Here is an 18,738-nt window from a genome sequence, read left to right as displayed (position 1 = left end):
AGGAACACAGTGAAGGAAAACAATGAATGGATTTAAATTATGTCTGTGCAGCCCAAGTCCTCTGGTAGTCCCCCTACCATATTGAAAACGTAAGGATCTCTGCTTTCTTAGCATCAACCTGAGTTATGGAAAATCAGCCCCATTTTACACCTGGGGAAATGAAGTATAGGAAAACTGGATGACCTTGACAGTCATGGGGAGAAAATCAGTGGCTGAATCAGGAGCCAAACAGAGGTCTTCAGAGTTCCAGTGGTCCCTTCTCATGCCTCGTGATTAGATCATTCTGCACAAGAACTACATGTATTTGTTCTTGAAAATATCCAGCTAAGGTCTAGGTATTTTAAAATTATTAGGAATATCTTTGGGAAAAAGTAGCTTACTTTCTAGGCAATATAGTTTTTTTCTCCAGACAACCCTGGGTATTATAATTGGAATATTTATTTGGAAAGAAGGATAGGGCTTTTGAAGGTAGGAAGCTCATTCTAGCTTCAGAGATAAAGAAGTTTCAGGGAGTTTCCCTGCTCTTGCAATATGGAATACTTATACATTTGGTAACTGCTTTAGACTATGGATGATCTTTTTAGGTGGATCCAACCCCCACATACTGCCACAAATTCTCAAACTTTCACCAAACTTTGGAGAATCAAAAAACGGATTTTTTTAAAAAGGGGAGAGAAAAATTTGAAAGTAAGTCTTTTTCCAGAGTTATCTCCTAATATATGATATTCTTATCTAGAAAATTTTAGATGTATCTTTGTATTCACTAGGAAATGGGAGACATAGTTAATGCCCAGCAAATAGCTCTGGCAATGCAGTACTACCTGAGAATCTGTAAAATTTCTGCTCCTTTAACTTTAAAGTTTTTATTCTTTTATTATTTTCTGCAGTGTATTTTCTACTTACTTTCACACACAATTTCATTTGAATGAGTTTCCGTTCCTTTTGCAACCTTCTTTATTCATTTACCACTTTGGCAGCAGTACAGATTACATATCTAATCTCATATGTTGCATGACTACTTGTAGGAGAATAGAGCTGAGTTACTCAACCTTCTTGCTTTCAGGAGTGCCCTACCCTCCTCTTCCCCTGAGGGGGCCAATGAGTACCTACCGCCTGATATCACCTCACCTGAATTTAACCAACCATAGCGGAGACTGAGTGTTCAGACAAGACACCTTTTACACGGCCGTGCTCAATCTATGTAGACATAGCTGAACCTAGATAATAAATTCCACTCCCTTTTCCACCTTTACCTTATTTTTTTTTCTGATGCTGCCCTGAGCAAGGCAGCTCAATACTTGTTGGTAGCTGCTGCACCTCACCTGTGCCTTTGCCTGGTTTTCATTCCATTTCAAGGTATTATATTGTTTGTTCCTCTAGGCTATTTGCAAGAGTGATACCACTTTGATTAGCACACTGGGAATTGATCAAATGGAAAAAAGCAGCTTCAAGGATGGGAAGTTCAGCAGGTTCCAGCCTGCAGAGGTTCCTTGCAATCTTGTCACTAGGGTGGTGGTGCCATCCCACCCCTGCCTGGAGCATGCATGGTTCTTGCCTGTTAGCACCCTAAATGGTATAACAAATCCTATGGATCTCAAGACCACTGTGTTCCTGTGTTTTAACTTCTTTGAGATTCTTTCTGCTCCCTCCCTTGAAAGAGCAGGGGAACTTTGAACCCTGGCTGCAGTCATCACCTCTCTTCAAAGAGCCAGAGAGGAGAAGGCAGAGTGCAAGAATCCTAGTAGGGTCAGAGTTATCAGATACTGAACACTGAACTAATACTGAACTGATAGAGGCTTCAAAAAGATATCCAGGTGCCTCGCTTGCTCCTTCCATTGCCATTACTGCAGTGAGATAACACAGGGTCACACATAAAGAGGGGACTGGCCAAAGCTTTTTACCTGTTTGTAAAGCTACTACTAGCAGAAAAGGATGGGCTAGGGCCCAGCTTATCTCTTTAATGAGGATTCACGTAACAGGTTCCTCCGGAAACATGCTCCTATCCATGTAAAGGGTATGTTTTATTCAGCTACTAGTTCTTCCTAGGGGAGAATAAGTTGCTTATTGATCCCACTAGAAATAGGTGTTTTAAGACAAAGAAGTGATAATGAGTGGGTGGAAGAACTGTGAAGACTTCCCACAAAGTTGTTGCTACCTGGCTGCCTCAGTCTCTGATCATACCAGGCCCCTTGTAGAAATGATAGACTTAGTCAACCTGAAGCTCCCAGTGGACCATGGAACCCTCACACTGATTTCCAGGCAACAAACACACACATCAAAGGGACTTTGTTATATAATGAGAGCCTGCCACATGTTGAAAACTGTCTGCGAGTATGCACATGTAAGCACTCTGTGGTGCTTTGTGCATGCCAAAGAAGAGGAGAGTTGTTCCAGTCAGCCAGAATGTTTGATGTTAAGATGAATCTTAAAATCCAGGAATTACAATATTATCTGTAACAGGAATGTATTCTATACATCCATAATATGTGCACTAATTATATGTAATGAGTATGCTTAGATAATAGAATATTATTTATATAATATGAGTTACCTTTACATCTGTTGCCTGAAGGTGATATGGTTTCTAGAGTCACTCTAGGAGTGGTGTGATTCCCTGGAAAATCTTGGACTGCTTTTGGGCTATTCCACAGCAGCTGAATCCCTACAGATGTACGTGCCATTGCAGCTCTGTTCCTACTCCTTGTTCCAAAGGGGTCTCCAAAGGGCGGCTGCAGTTCTTCCCTGCAGTGCAAGTTGCCAGGGAATTTTGTGTCTTGTCTCTTATGCCTGCAGGTATGAACATGGTCTTTGCTCTGTATGTGTGGCAGCCTATAGACCTTAGTGTCCTACAGGGAGGACTCCAGTTCAATGTTGATCTCAGAGACTCTATATTCCTCACTTACATGTGCAAATGACACAGAAGTGAGCTAAAGAGGTCGGTTTGTGGACAGAGAATAGTTGGGACATTAGGGATGCTGATTTGTGTGAGATTTCAGATGACATCTTGTCTCTGAAAAAATCCTCACGCAAAGCATTAGGGGTTGCATGCGCTGCTGCAGATGGGGTGTTTGCATGAACAACGCTCCACTTGGGTTAACGATCAGGTTGCTGGTTGTACAGGGTTGTTAGAGCTTACCATCATTGTAAGAGTGAAGACGTTAGCTGATGATGTCCTGGCCAATGTCCAGCCAGGTAATTACAGTCTCTTCTTAGAATTTCAGTCCGATGCAGCTCTCTTCACCACCTTAAACTGCTTTGTGCTCTGACCACTAACATTTAGATGTGGCTGATTTTACTTAGGCAGGGGGCTGGGAGGATATTTACTGAAATCTCCGCAAGCCTGAAGGAGGACCAGTTGTTAAGGTAATTTCCAACTGTTATTTGGAGAGAAGGCAAAAAGAAAATTAAAAGTGAGGGTGTAAAAACAAAAGCAGGAAAACTGCTGTTTTCAGAGAGGTAGAGTTAATGTTAACAGAATCAAAGTCGTCTTATCCAGTGCTTTTATCTTGAACGTCCATTTGCTTGATGTTTCTTTTATACTACAGCCCACAGAATCCTAGGAAAATGTGAGTATCTTAGCTTTCATTCAAATAAAGGAATAGTCCAGCCCTCACAGTATGAGTAAGGCTTAAAAACACAGATGAGTCTACATCAGCAGCTCAAAAGCCAAATGCCAAATACAAAGACTCCCCCTATTTATTACTCCTTTAAAAACTGCATTCTAACTTAATCTCATAAGGGCGACCCATGACTTTTAAGTGCTTCGAGTTGGTAAAATGGAGGGAGAGGTTCCAGGCAATGGAATAGGAGCAGTATTAATAGAGATTACATTTGTAAAGTTGACTTGTTTTTTCAAACTAAAGGGAGAGAAAATGTACATGCAAAAGAAATGCTAAGAAATGATCACATGAGATTCTGTAGGTGTGATGCTTAGTGATGAACAAAAATATAATTCACAGAAAACAGAGACTGGTAATTTATGCCTACTTTTATTTCAGTGTATTTTATTCAGAGTATAGGGGAGGCTCATAAAAAAAAATTCTATCCCCATAATTAAAAGGCTTTGAAGAATAGTGTGTGTTGCTACATTATGCAGGAAAAAAAAAGAGGAAAGACCTATTTTAACACACAATATTTTTACTACCCAAAGTAAAACAAAGCTGTCGTGGTATTAAAAAGACTTCTCAGAACCTGACTATGTAGTTTTTCCTCATCCAGCTGGAGTATGTTTCCAAGCAAAGTTCCAGTGGAGTTTCCCTTTTCAAAAGCTGGCAATGTTTAGCTGGATGCCACTGCTATCATATATAATATGTCTTGCTTGACATTATGAACCTACCCCTTATCTTCAGGTGGATATTCACGTACCAACTTGTTTTATAGCCCTTTGTGGCAATGAAAGAATGGAAGAAGACGTACATAAACCAGGATCACTCCAGAAGAACATCACACAAATTTATGTCTCCTTCCTCTCTAAGAAGAAGAGATGAAGTATGAGTCAGGGGAATATGAAAAAAAAAACAAACCAGAATTGTATTAGAGCAGGTTTAGCGAGGCTTGGTGAGTCATTACAAACTCCTGAACTGGCAGGTGCTTCTTGGCTTTAGAGCCCTTCCCCTTAAAAACTGAAGGCATTCCTTTTTTTCCTAATTTTTTTTTGTACCTAGTACTGCAGCACTGAGGTCACCTTAATGACTGAATTTAGGCTTTTATTAGGAGCTGATGATACCGGATCATGCCTGCATGGCTCATCTGAATTTTCCCTGTGCTTGCTCCTGTAGACAGTTCTGGCAAGAGTACAGCTAACATTTCTATTAGTATATTGGCTTCAGTCTTTGGAAGCAGGGCAAGATTTACTTAGAGATGAAAACTAACTCAGCTTCCTACAGAGCTCCAGTCTTCATATCACCCTTCCTATCTCTTGCCAAATGAATGTTAAAATTTGGCTTCTCATTCGCATTTGAAAACTTTGTATTTGTATTCCTCGAGAGGCCCCGTGTTTTCCTCCTGAGGTCCACCCATTTACACAAAACCACTGTTTTCAGGGACATAGGTCTATTCAATACTAATGGAGCTCCTCTGCACTTACATAAGTACTACTCAAAAGTAAATTTGGCTAATAGCATATCATTAGGATTAATTTTATTCTTTGAAATAGCTACTGTTATTTACTATTGACCAGTAAGCCAGAGGTGGCCAAATGATTAACTGTTTTCAGATAGAATTAATTGAGTAGCTGAAAACAGGACCAAAGAAGAAAGGAGCAAAGGCACAGAAAATTATTGTCAACAGCTCTCTTTTTCCACACTCTGTTAAGGTAAAGAAGCGTCATATCTTTTAGGCTTCTTCATGAGTACAAGACACAACTGCTGCACGAGTTCAGCAAACACTCCAGTCAATATGACCCCACTGATACCTAGAGGTAAGGTATCTAACCTGATGAATATGAAAGTCCTTCAGGTTCCAAAAATACGCAGGTCAAGTCTCTTCATCATGGCAACCAGCATATTGAGCAGTACTTCTAGGCAATATATCTTCTGCTTTGATAATGGGGCATCAAATAACGATTGTGTTCGAGCACACCTTTCTCCTTTACACTTGCCTGCAATATCTGGTTCGAGAGGATTGCTAGTCCATGCAGTACATAATATTGACTTCCTAATGTTGTCTTGTTAGATGGTTGTGTGACACAAAGAGTTGCTCTCAGCTCTTCATCCAGACAACTTGTGGAATTAATTGAGAATAGTATTTGTATAGTCGCTAGCTTTGTTCTGCTCAGATAAATAGCACACTGTTACTTTTCCTGGCAATAGATGTGTCAGGACATTTTAAAGAAAGGTAGAAGCTCTGTCTTTATGAATTCAAACAGCAAGATGAGAAGAGAAAGAGGAAACGTGCATTGCTGCAGCAACAACAAAAGCTTCTCTGTTGCTCAAGTTTGGACAATGGAAACTGTTTGGGGTTTTTTTTTGGGAAAAAATGCAGACTCAGTAGAACTGACCAATATCCCCTTTTTTATGTCTTCTGATTATGGAACTACAACTTTTGAAAAAGTTGAAAGCTCTTCGGGGTGTGATATAAGCAACAGACAAGATCAAAACCCTGGAAAGCAGATGAAGCCATCATGTATCTGTAAGTGTCCTTGGCAGTTCTAAAGATAATTGCGTTTCATGATTCCTGTGGAGCTGAAATAGGTTCTGCCACATATCACAGGAAGATTTGTCTTTCTTAGAACATGCTAAACAAAAATTAGCCATGTTTCATACATCTGCAGAATGCTAGCCAGGTGCTGTAATTAAATCTTTTTTCTGCACTGCTACCATTAGTCAAAGTCAGCAGGAAGCAAAAGAAACAACAAAATACCAAAGACTTTCATTCATACAGAGAGAAAGCCACCTCTGTGCAGGGAAACAACAAAAGGCCCAGCTCAATGAGTCCATGTTAAGACTTTCAGAATGATTATAAACCCTTTTGCATCCTGCAGCTTTCTGTTCTGGAGGATGTTGAAAGGCTGGTCTGGGTAGTTTTCTTTAAGTCTGAAGTGCTGAAATACTCACCACTGCTGCTAACTCAGGTAGATGAGAACTAGCAACATCCAGTAATCAACGTACAAATTAATGTACTCAGGTATACAGGCAGAGAAAATAACAGGTTAATTTATTTCTTGCTGGCAACCTTTGACTCTTACAGGTGCAACAGTTTAGATGCATTTATGTGTGTATGCAGGACTGCATGTACTTGAAGATAGATTCAGAGGGAAAAAATCACACAATTTAAAGATTTACAGTGTCACACATCTTGTTAAAATTATATGCCAGAAGTCTTTTATTCAGTAGATAGCTTTTTCTTGTTTTCATAGTTGCAGGGATCAGAAGGTAGAATTTATGTTTTGGGGGAACAGTGGGCAGAGCTGATCAATGAATGGTTACTTGCATGTTACTGAGATTATTTCTGTTTTACAAATAGGTGATTGGAGACAGAAGACTAAAACAACTAAGACTACATGTCAACGTAGCGGTAGAATCTGTAGGCTAAACCTGTTCACAGTTTGAGTGCATTCAAGTTTCTGGACTTATATTAAGTATTAATTTGGTTTCAGAATTTGCAGATTGAGTGTTCATTTCTTTCAGTCACCACAGAATGGCACTTCGGAATATCAGGAAGCCGAGTGACCAGGAGCTAGCAATTGCACTGCAATTTCTGATTAGTCTCTCTGAATGTAACAGCACTCTCATGTAAATCTTTGATAACTTCCACCAGCACCTACACTCTCCAAGAGCTCAAAATGACAACACTTGTATCAGCTTCTCAGTTCCTCCAGAAACTGGAAGTGTTTAAGTGGGTGTATGGCTGAACATAAGCAATATGAACAATCATGAAGTGGGAATCCAACCAGTTCCTAGATTCTGGAAGAACTGATAAGTAATGCAGAGCCAGTCTATAAACTTAATCCACCTCCTCTGTTCAAATTATCAGTCTAGCAGACAATCCACTCTATTCACTAAATCAACCGAATAGCTTTAATTTGTAAGCAAAAGAAATAAACTCAAAATTTTGGGCGTCTTAAAAACATTTGTATTGGATTATATAACCAGTCATGTGAACAGAAATGTATGGAAAAAGGCAACTTAAAATTATATGCTCACATAAACTATATAAATTATGTAAAATAGTTGTATGCCTAAAAAGATCCAGGCATATTTGTTCTGGCTGGTATCGTGATTGGGACACCCAGTTATCAAGGAGTGTTATTCCCACTCTTGGGCTGGTTGCTCCTGATTTCTGTTGATGATAGAAACTTCTTAAGGGTGCCATTCCTTTGTAGCCCAGAGCTCACATTGATTGTTGGTAGTGAGCAATAACCTCATCCAGTGGCTGCTATCATGTCACAATATCCTTCCTAATTTAAGTACAGAAAGAAACAGACTTCACTGTTTGTAGTAACACTTGAAATGTTTATTTTCTTTAGGCATGTTCCCACTAGTTTAAATGTTTTCATTACTGCAACCAACTATGATGAGTTACTGCTCATCATAGTCACCTCAGATTTCATCTACCAATTGCAGGCGTGCAAGAGACTACAACATATCTGCTGTTTGCTAGAAACGCCTTTGAGACTAGACAATCTTATGGTCCTATTTTCTCTCCTGTATTTGGGGTGGTGTTTCCAAATGCCTCTGGCCCTCAGAAGTCAATCAATAGGGTCTAAAACTTGACCTCTGAACTCTGAATGTTATAAGAAAAGATATGTTCAAGGCATCTGGAAGTCTTTGGATTTGATCCATCAGCTGATGAGTTAGAGGTAGCTGAATTAGGCTTCAGAGCTCTGATGGAAGATGGGTAGCACTCCTTCTACTATGTGCCATTTTGTCATACGGTACTAAATCACCAAACACACATACTGCTGGTGCACAGGAAACAGCAAATAATGGGCACAATCTGAGCGGTGCATTGCAGTGGAGAACATCCAGGGGCCGCAGGGGCTCCAGACTGGAAGCATAAAAGAAATCTCCTTTGAAAATCATTGTAGAAAAACAATTACCAATGCTCCTCTTGTACCAAGTTGATTTATTGCACGTTGGATATGCATCTGTCTGGCAACAAGCAGCACATCTGAACAATGCTTTCTTTGCTCTTTCCAGAAACAGTTTGCTTCACTGATGTTTGCGGAGACCTCCCACTGAGATGCTAGTATGCAGTGAAGTCTGTCTGATGAAGGCATCATTACTGGTGAGCTTCCAGGTAAGCTCCAGCTTGGAAAAAGAGTTTGATAAATATCCTTCATCACCCACAAGGAATTTCATGTGCCTCTTTTGTGGTCAGCATATCAAAATCTATGAGCAATGGATGCAGCAAATGAAGCAAGCTGGCAATCCCGGCCACCATTGTGTGCAGACTTTTAAAATGCACATGCAGTGACTTCAATTTTCTGCACAATTCAAAAAGTTTCATGTCTTCTACATCCACATTTAAATCACTCAAACCTGTATGTTGCACTAAGGAAATACCTTCCCTGGCCCCACTGTTGCTTTAGACCTTCAGACTACATTGACAGCCAAGCAGGTCTGCAGTATCCATCCTGCCTTAGAGGCAACACCATGCTCCAAGGAAGCTCCCAAAGATGGAGGTGAGTCCCTTTCATACACCTTGTAGCTGAACTTTACTTGCACTTGCCACTGTAAGGAAGACATGAATTCAGGTTAAATGCTGTTGAAATAGCACTGCAATTATCACAAAGGTGTACATAAAAAAATTCAGCCCAAAATTTGCCCAAAATTTTGGAAAAATCAAAGACCAGTAATAATATAATATCAAGTAACGGTACCTGCTGCTAGACATTTTGTTTAATGGCCATTCATATGAAGAGATGGATCAAATGTGAAATGAAATATTCAAACAGTCATGCTTAAGATTTCAGTTTAGTCAAAAGCCTACAATTATTCATTATTCAGTCATTATATATAATCTGCTAATGAAGAAAGACGAAGTGCCTCAGGATATATGAGGGACGTGTTTCACTGCATGTAACATACTAACCAAATCTTTGTAGTGCTTAGTTACAAGCAGCAGTACGAAGTACCCTGATGAGGAAAGCTGTTGGCATTTTGGATGAGCAGTGGCAAGACCTGGGACAGGAATAAAACGGGAAATAATGAGCAGCAGCAAAGCAACAGTAATGGTCATGCTGAGCAGTGTTGCAGAAGGCATGCGTTTAACTCACCAGCAACCCTGCACAGTCATTCTCAGCCACAAGGGTTATATGATGATGGTGAATACCTTGTTTGCTAGTAATAGAGCAGAAACCTCTTATAATAAATACTGTGGAGATAGGGGAAAAGAGAAATGTGTTGCAGCTTGATTTTCCTTTGGGGAGATAAACTAGAAGAGCAATGTGCATGGCCTTGCCTGAACTGCATCTCTTTTTCCATCGAGAAGTGTTGTCCTGGATTTCTCTGGGGATTTCAGGCATTTACCTAGGGTTCTGGACATCTAAGTAGTTTAAACAGAGCCAAAGGAAAACAGCACATGCATAGTATGTTAATAAATTCTGGACGTACTGGTGTCATTTCACATGCTGTCTGCAACCAGAGTAAAGTACGGTAGTTTTATTAGAGGAAACACAGAAAGCAGTGACAAGCCTGCAGCAGCTTTAGGAATCTGTGACACCAATGCTAATCTTATCTGTGCTACTTGCAACTTAGACACATGCCTTTGATGTGTGCTATTGTCCAAGGTCCTATAGGTCACAGATTGAGTTTCTGTTACTCCTGTGCTATTTCCACGAAAGACTTGCCCAAAACACATAAAATAACCCCATGGCTTACAAGCAGCATATTGACCACAGAACCTGCTGATGTTGATCCTGTCTGCAGAAAATTAAAAAGTTAAAGCTGAAGCTGACAGATCAATATCCAGCATTACTCAACTTTTACTTGCTTAGTGCTATTGCCAGAAAATTGCTGTATTTTGCTAGTATTGCTAGTATTTGCTAAATTGCTAGTATTTGCTGGAAAAGAGCCTTTACCTGAGGCTATCTTGTGAATTTTACAGGCAGGAACATCCCAAGAAACAATGTTTTCTATAGGGAACAGTTTTTTCTGTTTCAGTTGGTAACAAGAACTGTAGTTTTGTTGAGACCTGTGTTGAAATACTATATCCGTGACAGGGAAAACTATAATTACAATAATACAAGTTCTTTATATCTTGATTATGCTATTCTGTCATTATAATTGCTAATACGTGCATATTACCAATAAAATTGTAATAATTCGTTCAAGCACTGAATTTGGATTTAAATTCCCTGCATCTGCCAGTATGCTGAGCATCACGAAAATGTGGGTGTTTGGAGGGTATTGCTGGGTGCTAAATGGGAAAGCAGTCGGAGAAACTGGCTAATCCCACGCTCTTCTGACAGCAGTTAGGGCTGCAGCGTACCTGGTGAAGCCTTCCAGAGATTGCATACTTTTTTTCCAAACATTAATCTTTTCTAAGGCTTACTTATTCTTAGGGGTAACCAATCACACCAGGAAGAAAATTTCACCACTACCAATGATGCATCATATTTCTTCTCTCCTCCTCCAGCTTTTTATTTCTGGGAAATGTTGGGTCTCTGGTGACAGAGCTCCTATCCAGCCCCTGGGGGATTTTTTCCTACAGCGATTCCTGTTTTCCCTTCCTCAGGTCTGAGATGCTCGAGCAGGCCCGGGGAATGGCTGATGATCTCCTTCTTTGGGTAGTCTTCCACTGCCAGCACTGCTCTTTGAAATGATGTCCATCATGAACTCTGGTACACCGTGGACCGGGCTGCTGTAGCACGGTCACTACGTTAAGGCTGCCGCTCCATCCACACGCGTGGGAGCTGGGCTGTTTCCTGGTTGGACTCAGGACTGGAGATGAAGCAGCACAAAAGGCTGGGTTCTGTCTTAGTAATGATTAATTGGAATATCCCTATCAATACTAAGCAGACTTTTAAACTGAATTCAGGTAATAATAATGACATTCTTATCTCTGGCTAGGGATGTTTTGCAAAAGACTTTACCATGGGTTTATGTACCAGTAGATGCCTATCAGCTCATGGGACAGCCCAGGCATTTTCTACTTTTGCTGCCATTAATATTTAGTACAACTCACTCGCTGCTGAAAATAGTACTGGAGGAGATATATAAATAATTTCCTATCCATTTTTAATTTACTGCGTCAAGTTTTATCATGCCAAGACTTGGCCAAAGTAACCTTGCCTGAGCTAATTGAACATAATGTCAATGAAAAGAGTGGCAATTTTAGAAATGCAGAATGGTAGATTTCTGCTGTGGGACTGTATAATTTTTGACATTGTAATTAAAAAGCAATTACTTTTGCACTGACGCAATTTGTCATGCTGTACATCCCCAGACCAAAATCAATCATCTCCCAAAATACCTCATCTCTGTGCCACTTACTTTAAGGTAATATTGTGAGACTGCGAACACAAGCAATCCAAACCAAAAGCACATGGAATATTAAGTGATTTTGCTCCTCTTCTTTGAAATGTCAATCATCTCTTTTTGGCTTCAATGTTCAGTTATATCTCACAGCCTGCGTGCTTGTGCCTTCCACCTGGTTTACTTATGGGTGTCACCGTTTTGCTGCAGGACTGAGTAGAAATTAGGTATCAACAAGAAAAATGAGTAGAGTTATGGTCAGATGGAACATGTATAGCACTTGAGCTGGGTTGGGGTGTTAAAGAGGACTATAGAGCATCAGCAGGTCTACAGCTATGTTTCCTTGACTATCTGTGCTTCAGTTTAGTATTTAGATTAGGAAGGATCTCAGACATAGGTAAAGAGCTCTTTAACTTGCAAGGATCCTTGTTCTTCTCTTGGTTAATTGAGACAGTGATATGTTGATGCTGGTGAGGGCTTTTGGGTTTTCAGGAAAGCTCATAAGTAAAGCTTGATACACATAATTTGTATTTGCAGGTATATTGATATGTAGAAATTCTTTTTCTCAAGAAGGCTGGAGTGACAAAATGTCTGGATTAGAAAAAAAAATCAACTTGTTATAGTTCTGTTAAGATAGAATGTTTGGGCTAATAATTAAAGGGAAAGGTTATTTTGTAATCAATTAACCATGGTAGAATGATAAGGAAGTATTCTGGTGTAAGTTCGAAAAAAAATCTTGCCTACCATAATGTGTTGATTGATGCCATGATCTTATGTTATGAAAAATAATGTGTGAAATAGATTAAATGAAAGACATACTTGAAAGAGAGGTTCCCTGAAACTTTCCTGCAGCTGAGTATTTTGACCACAATGTCCACCCACTTCTGTTTGCTAGAGTAACAACCGAGTTGGTTTTCAGTAGGAGAGAATCTGCCTCTCGACTTTGCTCCAACAAACCTCTGAGTACTTTCTGTAATCATTTTACTATGACTCATCAGCGATAAACACAATAAAAGCAGGGATTGAATTTCAGTCTAGCTATGTCAATCTAATCCAACAGTCAACATGCTGCAGGGGATATAAAATGTCTCTTTGCACTACAAGAATAATAAAAAATGGGAGAGGGCGAAGTAAAAAGTCACAGATTCTAGCAAATGTATCATGCTGAGACGTTTACAAAGCTTGATCTCTTTAATTCACCAGAAAAGAGAGTGAGAAGTGTTTGGATTAAGGATTCCTTTCAGGAGGAGAAGCTACCCTTCCCCACAAGACAAAAGATCTTTAGCACAGGATACAAGAAGAAGAAGTTGCTAGAACCTGAATATAGGCAAAGTATAAATTAATTTCCAGTAATGGTGCTGAGTAATTACTGGAACAACCTACTATGGGAAGCATGGATGCTTCATCGCCTCATTTTATCAGAAAGCATGAGGCTAGTGCCTCTCTGCAAAGGCTGCATTAGCCTAAAGCACAATTTGAGGAGAGAGCAGAGGCAAGATACAGGATGAAACTAAAAAGCTGTAGTATTCATAAGATCAGCTTAGATGATAGCATGATAACCCTCATAATCTTAACATTTTAAAATAGCAATTTATCATTCCTCCTATTCAGGCAGGAAATCTCAAATTTGGAGATTAAATTGTTTGGCCAGTGTCACATAGCAAGTCCCCAGCACCCCTAGAAATTAATCCCTATTTACATAGTGCATTCAGTACGGCCACAACTCAAAGAAAAATGTAGTTGATTGATTAATGAAAAAAGGATTCAAGTATCCCAGGACTTGCTTAAACTTATCAAGCCATATGTTATTCTTTTACTTCTTCACGTGAAGCAGCCCCACATATTGCATATCACGTATCAGAAATGTCTAATATTGCTCATGGAAGTTACGAGCCTCTGATAAAAAACTGTGGAAACTGTCACTGTCTTCCTGCATCCTGTTTTTAGTAATATTTTTAGTATAAGGAATGAGCTATTTTCCACATTACTATTTTGTTTATTTCTGTAATGTATGTCTGTCTAGACCACTTCTTAGTCTTTTCTTAATGTTTTCCTGCTGTAAACCAAACATATAGCCTCATACTGATGTTGTTGAAAGTCTGCCTTCAGGGGAAGCAAAGCTGGCTCCTTCCGGTCACCTAACGTTGTACGTAGCATACTACAGCACAAAAATATGGTTCTGCACAGGGCCTCATTGTCAAGAAGTTTATTATCTATCCCAGTGCAGCTCCAACTGACTGTTTAGCAAATTATACATCCCCTCTATGTCTGACCCACAGAGAATGTAATTTTGGTAATGTTCTCAGACAGGAGACCTTTCGCTCAAGCTCCTAAGGTTCAGACCTCAGCTGCAGAAGTCCCAGGTCTAATTGCAATGCAGTGCTATTGATTTCATTAGTATTTCAAGAAGAGTAGGAATGGAAAAAAGTTTTTCCCTGGAGTTTGTCCCAGTTCTGTGCAAACTATTAGTGTAACTCTTCTATGTTGACTAATTTCTGGATTTTCAATTTCAATAAGAGAAACAAACATTTAAACTACCCTTTAAGCTATTTGCATTTTTTAAGTTGTTGCATTTTTACTCCATTAGGAAATGGGAAAGAAACTGTAAGACTTCTGCCATGGTGGCATCAGGCAATTTTGTCTGTGCTTCTGTAACTAAATTGGCAAAAAAAATCTGAAGAAGTACAGCATGTGCACAAAAGGGAATCCTAAAGCAGGCATATGTGGTGTCAGTCTTGAAAATGGAGGCAGCCAACAGAACGCAACATATGAAATGGAGGGAGCAGATTAATAACAGCTTTTTTTTTCTAGCACTATACTAGATTTTCTAATCATTTGCTATGCTTGAAAGACTGCATTATCACACAGTCAGCTCCTGAAAGGGTCAGCAAATTTTAGAACTGTGGCTCTACATACTCAGGATATTAATTGCGAAATTATGATTTTAAATATTTTGTAAAAACCTTTCGTCTGCTCTATGTAAGAGGATGCTTAGATGTCTTTTTCTGTTTAGGAATATTTCTCACAGGAAAATATTTAAAGTTTGGGATTCATTTTATGCAACTTTAGCCACCTGGAAGCTTGTTTTATAAATTTGAGCTAATAATCTAGGCAACTTTCATAGTCAGTGGAGAGAGAAGCTTCTGTTGGAGCACACATCAGCCATACTGTCTTGCCCCGCCAGTGCAGAGCGGGATAACTGCTTTCAGGACGTGCCTGGTTTGTCCCCTTGACTACAGAGAAAGCCTGCACAATCAGGTGACTAACCTTAACGGATATGAATCCTACCTAAAGTATTTAGTATGGCTTTTAACCCTCTCCACTCTACTCTCCCTCAATGCACACCCCAATCCCAGTAGTGAAATGAATGAGGGTTAAGGTCGCTGTATTGCTGTGAAACGTGCTGGTGTGGAGCAGATACGGCTGGATGTGCTTCTTGGGCTCTTCTGATTTGGCAAGCAGTGCCACACAAGAAAGGAGGGACAGCGAGCAGGCAGCTGCCCTCCCCTGCTGCACAAAGCAGTGATTGAGAATAAATGTACCGTTTGAAACAAAAAACTTCCATTGATTCACATTTTCCCAGCTAGATATAAGCCTTTTTTTTTTTTTACAAGCAGGGAAAAAAAATATTATCCCAGACCATTTGCCTGTCCTGGTTCATCAGGAGTTTCATGAAACATTTGTGCTGGCAGAACAGAGGGATGCTGCTGCTGCAAGGTAAAGGAGCGAACTGGAAAGGCTGCATGGGCACTGCGTAAGCCTGCACAGCTCCCTGTGGCTTACTCAAACGTTGAATCCAGCCCTTCGACTTTGAGGACATGTAGATGTACATCCCATGGTCATAGACATGTGGGCAGTAGGGTCATAATGATCCAACTATATAGCTAGATCTTTTACATATCTTTTTCTTCTGCTACTGCGGCTCCTGTTGTACTTTCTGTGGTTTTGCTTCTGTCATTTAGCCATATTATTTTTTTTTATCTTTTCACCAGCCTTCATGTTTTACATGCAAAGTGTTTTCTTTGGATCAGCCAGTGCATTACTCCTTTCAAACTATTTAATAGGAAGGATCAGCCTCTTAGCACATTTAATTGTTGCCTTAAGCCTGTAAATGACGTTATTAAGAAAGAGTTTCCGAGATGCAGCCTGTTTGCAGGGTTTCCTACCTGGAGGCTTGCTGATCTCATTTTTCTACTCTTTCCACAGTGCTCTTTTATGTAAGATGAAGTCTGAGGGTCACTGTTTTGAGTATCCGGGTGTCTTCCCAGGTACACACATGAAGGGCAGCCCAAATCAAGCAAGGAGAAACTTCTGCCTCTGCCTCACAGACCCTGCAGTGCTGCAGCTATGTCAAGTCCCATCCAAAACCACTCCCCTATTGCCAGTGTCTAGGGGGACCCAGATCCACTGCACTATATGCTGCCAATACACATATAGACAGAATCAAAATCCCCTCTCCAAAGACTTTTCCCCATAGATTATGTTACAGGCACCACACTAAGAATTTTGGACTCCAAAAAAGCAGCACAATAGCTTAAAAAAAGAGCTTAAAAAAAAAAAGAATAGATGCTGAGGGTAAGGTTTATTGCCCTTAACATATTTAAATAGTTGTTTCCAGTTTTCAAATTTTTCTCTAGACTCATAAGGGCTGTTATTTTAAAAGAAAGCCTACAGTCACAGTCATTCATTTCACCCAGGTCTCCACACATAAGCAGTGGAGAGAGCTAGTGGCCCTTGAAGGTTGACCGCAGGCAGATTCAGGAGACTGCAGTGAGGTGTGGGGGCAGCTACCTGGGGTCAGCCAAGAGGAAACACGAGGCGTACGGACCTAAGTGGAATTCAGGCCGTTTGCACACCATCCTATTGAGCCTCCTGACCCTAGGAGAGGCTGACATATTTTAAATCAAACACTGTGATTCATGGTAAGCACACAAGGCCAAGAGATGGCTAGCAAGTAGAACAAATCTTTCTGTATTTCATTTGTTTCCTAATCTCAAAAATAAGTTTAATAATTGCAAGCTCTCGTCAGGTTAAGTACATCAAAGACTGAGGGAGCAGCAATACTGTGGTAATAGAGTCATAGAAGCAGCTTTCCCATCTCTGTGTGGTTCTGGGAGTGCATAATGTCGATATCACCTTATCACACAATAACTCAGAATCCTCTTGGGTTTCTGAGCAGTGCTCTTTGGCAGTGCTTGCTATGGGCCTGGGGCACAAGCTAGCCCATTTATCTTGAACAAGTTGTAACAGAGGTTAGCTTCCTCAGATTGAAAGCATATTTTCAAAACCCAACATGTTTCAAACTATATTAAGAAATATTTCTTCCATCTAGTGGAAAAAACTCATAATTATCTTTCCTTTTAGTTAGTTTTCTGTGAATTTGGGACACTTTGTATTGGTTTGGGAGGTTTTTTGGTTTATAAATTTTCAGCACAGCAATAGGATTTGGAATTATACCTGTTTGGTAGGGCATGTCCGCATGGCGTGTCAAATGTGTGATCATGGATAATAAAAATGCTTCTCCTTGCTTGTTGGAAATTAGCTCACTCATGTTCTGCTATACGTGTAACCCGAGCAGCACAGACCTGAGTGTGTGTTAGTGGGCCAGATGTACACCTATAGCGCATCTGTACTAATCAATAAAGTGGGCCAACATTAACACTCCCTCCTTAAGGGCAAGCAGCACGACATAGCAGATAACACCAAGCTTTGTGGGCCTTGGGAGCGGTACTGGGGACAGGGGCTGAGGCGTACCCAGAGTGTGCGATAGCCACAGTACCAGGGCTGACGCGTCTTCCTTTGCAACAAGTGCTAATGGGGGGAAAAGCAAATGAGCCATTAGCGTCCTGCACCCTCTTCTCAGTACACCCACCTGCAAATCCACAAAATTTGCAGCCCTTCTTGGCAGCAGAATAACCAGTCAGAATGAAACCAGGCAATCGCGAGTTCAGTTATTTCCCTAATGTTAATTGTGGTTTATTGCCAAGTTTCCCTGTAAAGGTGTGTCATTTTTACATACCTTTAAAAGAAAGACATTTTGCTGGGACAATATTCATGCCAACCACCTGTGTTACAAAGCTGTCATTTACTCCAGCGCAGTTGCCTGTATTAAGCGTGCACCTCAGCTTTCAAAAACACAGATTTGCTTCTTAACATTTTACTACATAACCACTAAGAACAGTCATCTTTCTTAACTAATACGGCTGAGAACAACATACGTATCTGGATGTCTGTTCAACAGGATGTTTCACTTCCAGCCACCTGCAAAGACAATGACTTCTCTGTACAAGACGGCGAGTGAGGTAGCGAGAGTACAGTCTGAGGAGGATAGGTGCTGTGACCTTTCTCTTTCCTGGGTGGGTATATGTGGAGTTTCATAGGTTGAATGAATTTCTGAGTTATTTTTAGGAAGTGGCTTATTTTCATGTTCAGTCTGATGTTAAGTAGAATGTGAAACTGAATTAACAATGTTTGCCATCAGCAATTTTATTCTAGATCTCCATTCTACAGTCAACATTTTATATCACAACAGAAGAGGTACAAAAGTGAGCATGAAGACAAACTCTTGACCCATAGTCAGAAATAGCCTATTTGAAAGTATTGGTATGTGTCTGTGTTGATGCATCTAAGTAGCTATATAACAGAGTGCAAGTAAAAATACATTTCACTTAACGTAAACATTATGGGTGAGGTCTTGGGTGTGGTCCAGCTATGCTCAGTGCAGGCCTGTGTATTACAGAGCAAAGGTTTATCTAGAGATGCTCGAAATTACACCAGCTTGTGTAGTTCCATAAGGATGCTTCGCACTTTGGGTAGTCAC

This window comes from Ciconia boyciana, chromosome 5, assembly GCF_034638445.1.
Source record: "Ciconia boyciana chromosome 5, ASM3463844v1, whole genome shotgun sequence".
Taxonomy (NCBI): domain Eukaryota; kingdom Metazoa; phylum Chordata; class Aves; order Ciconiiformes; family Ciconiidae; genus Ciconia; species Ciconia boyciana.
Note: the sequence above shows the minus strand (reverse complement) of the source record.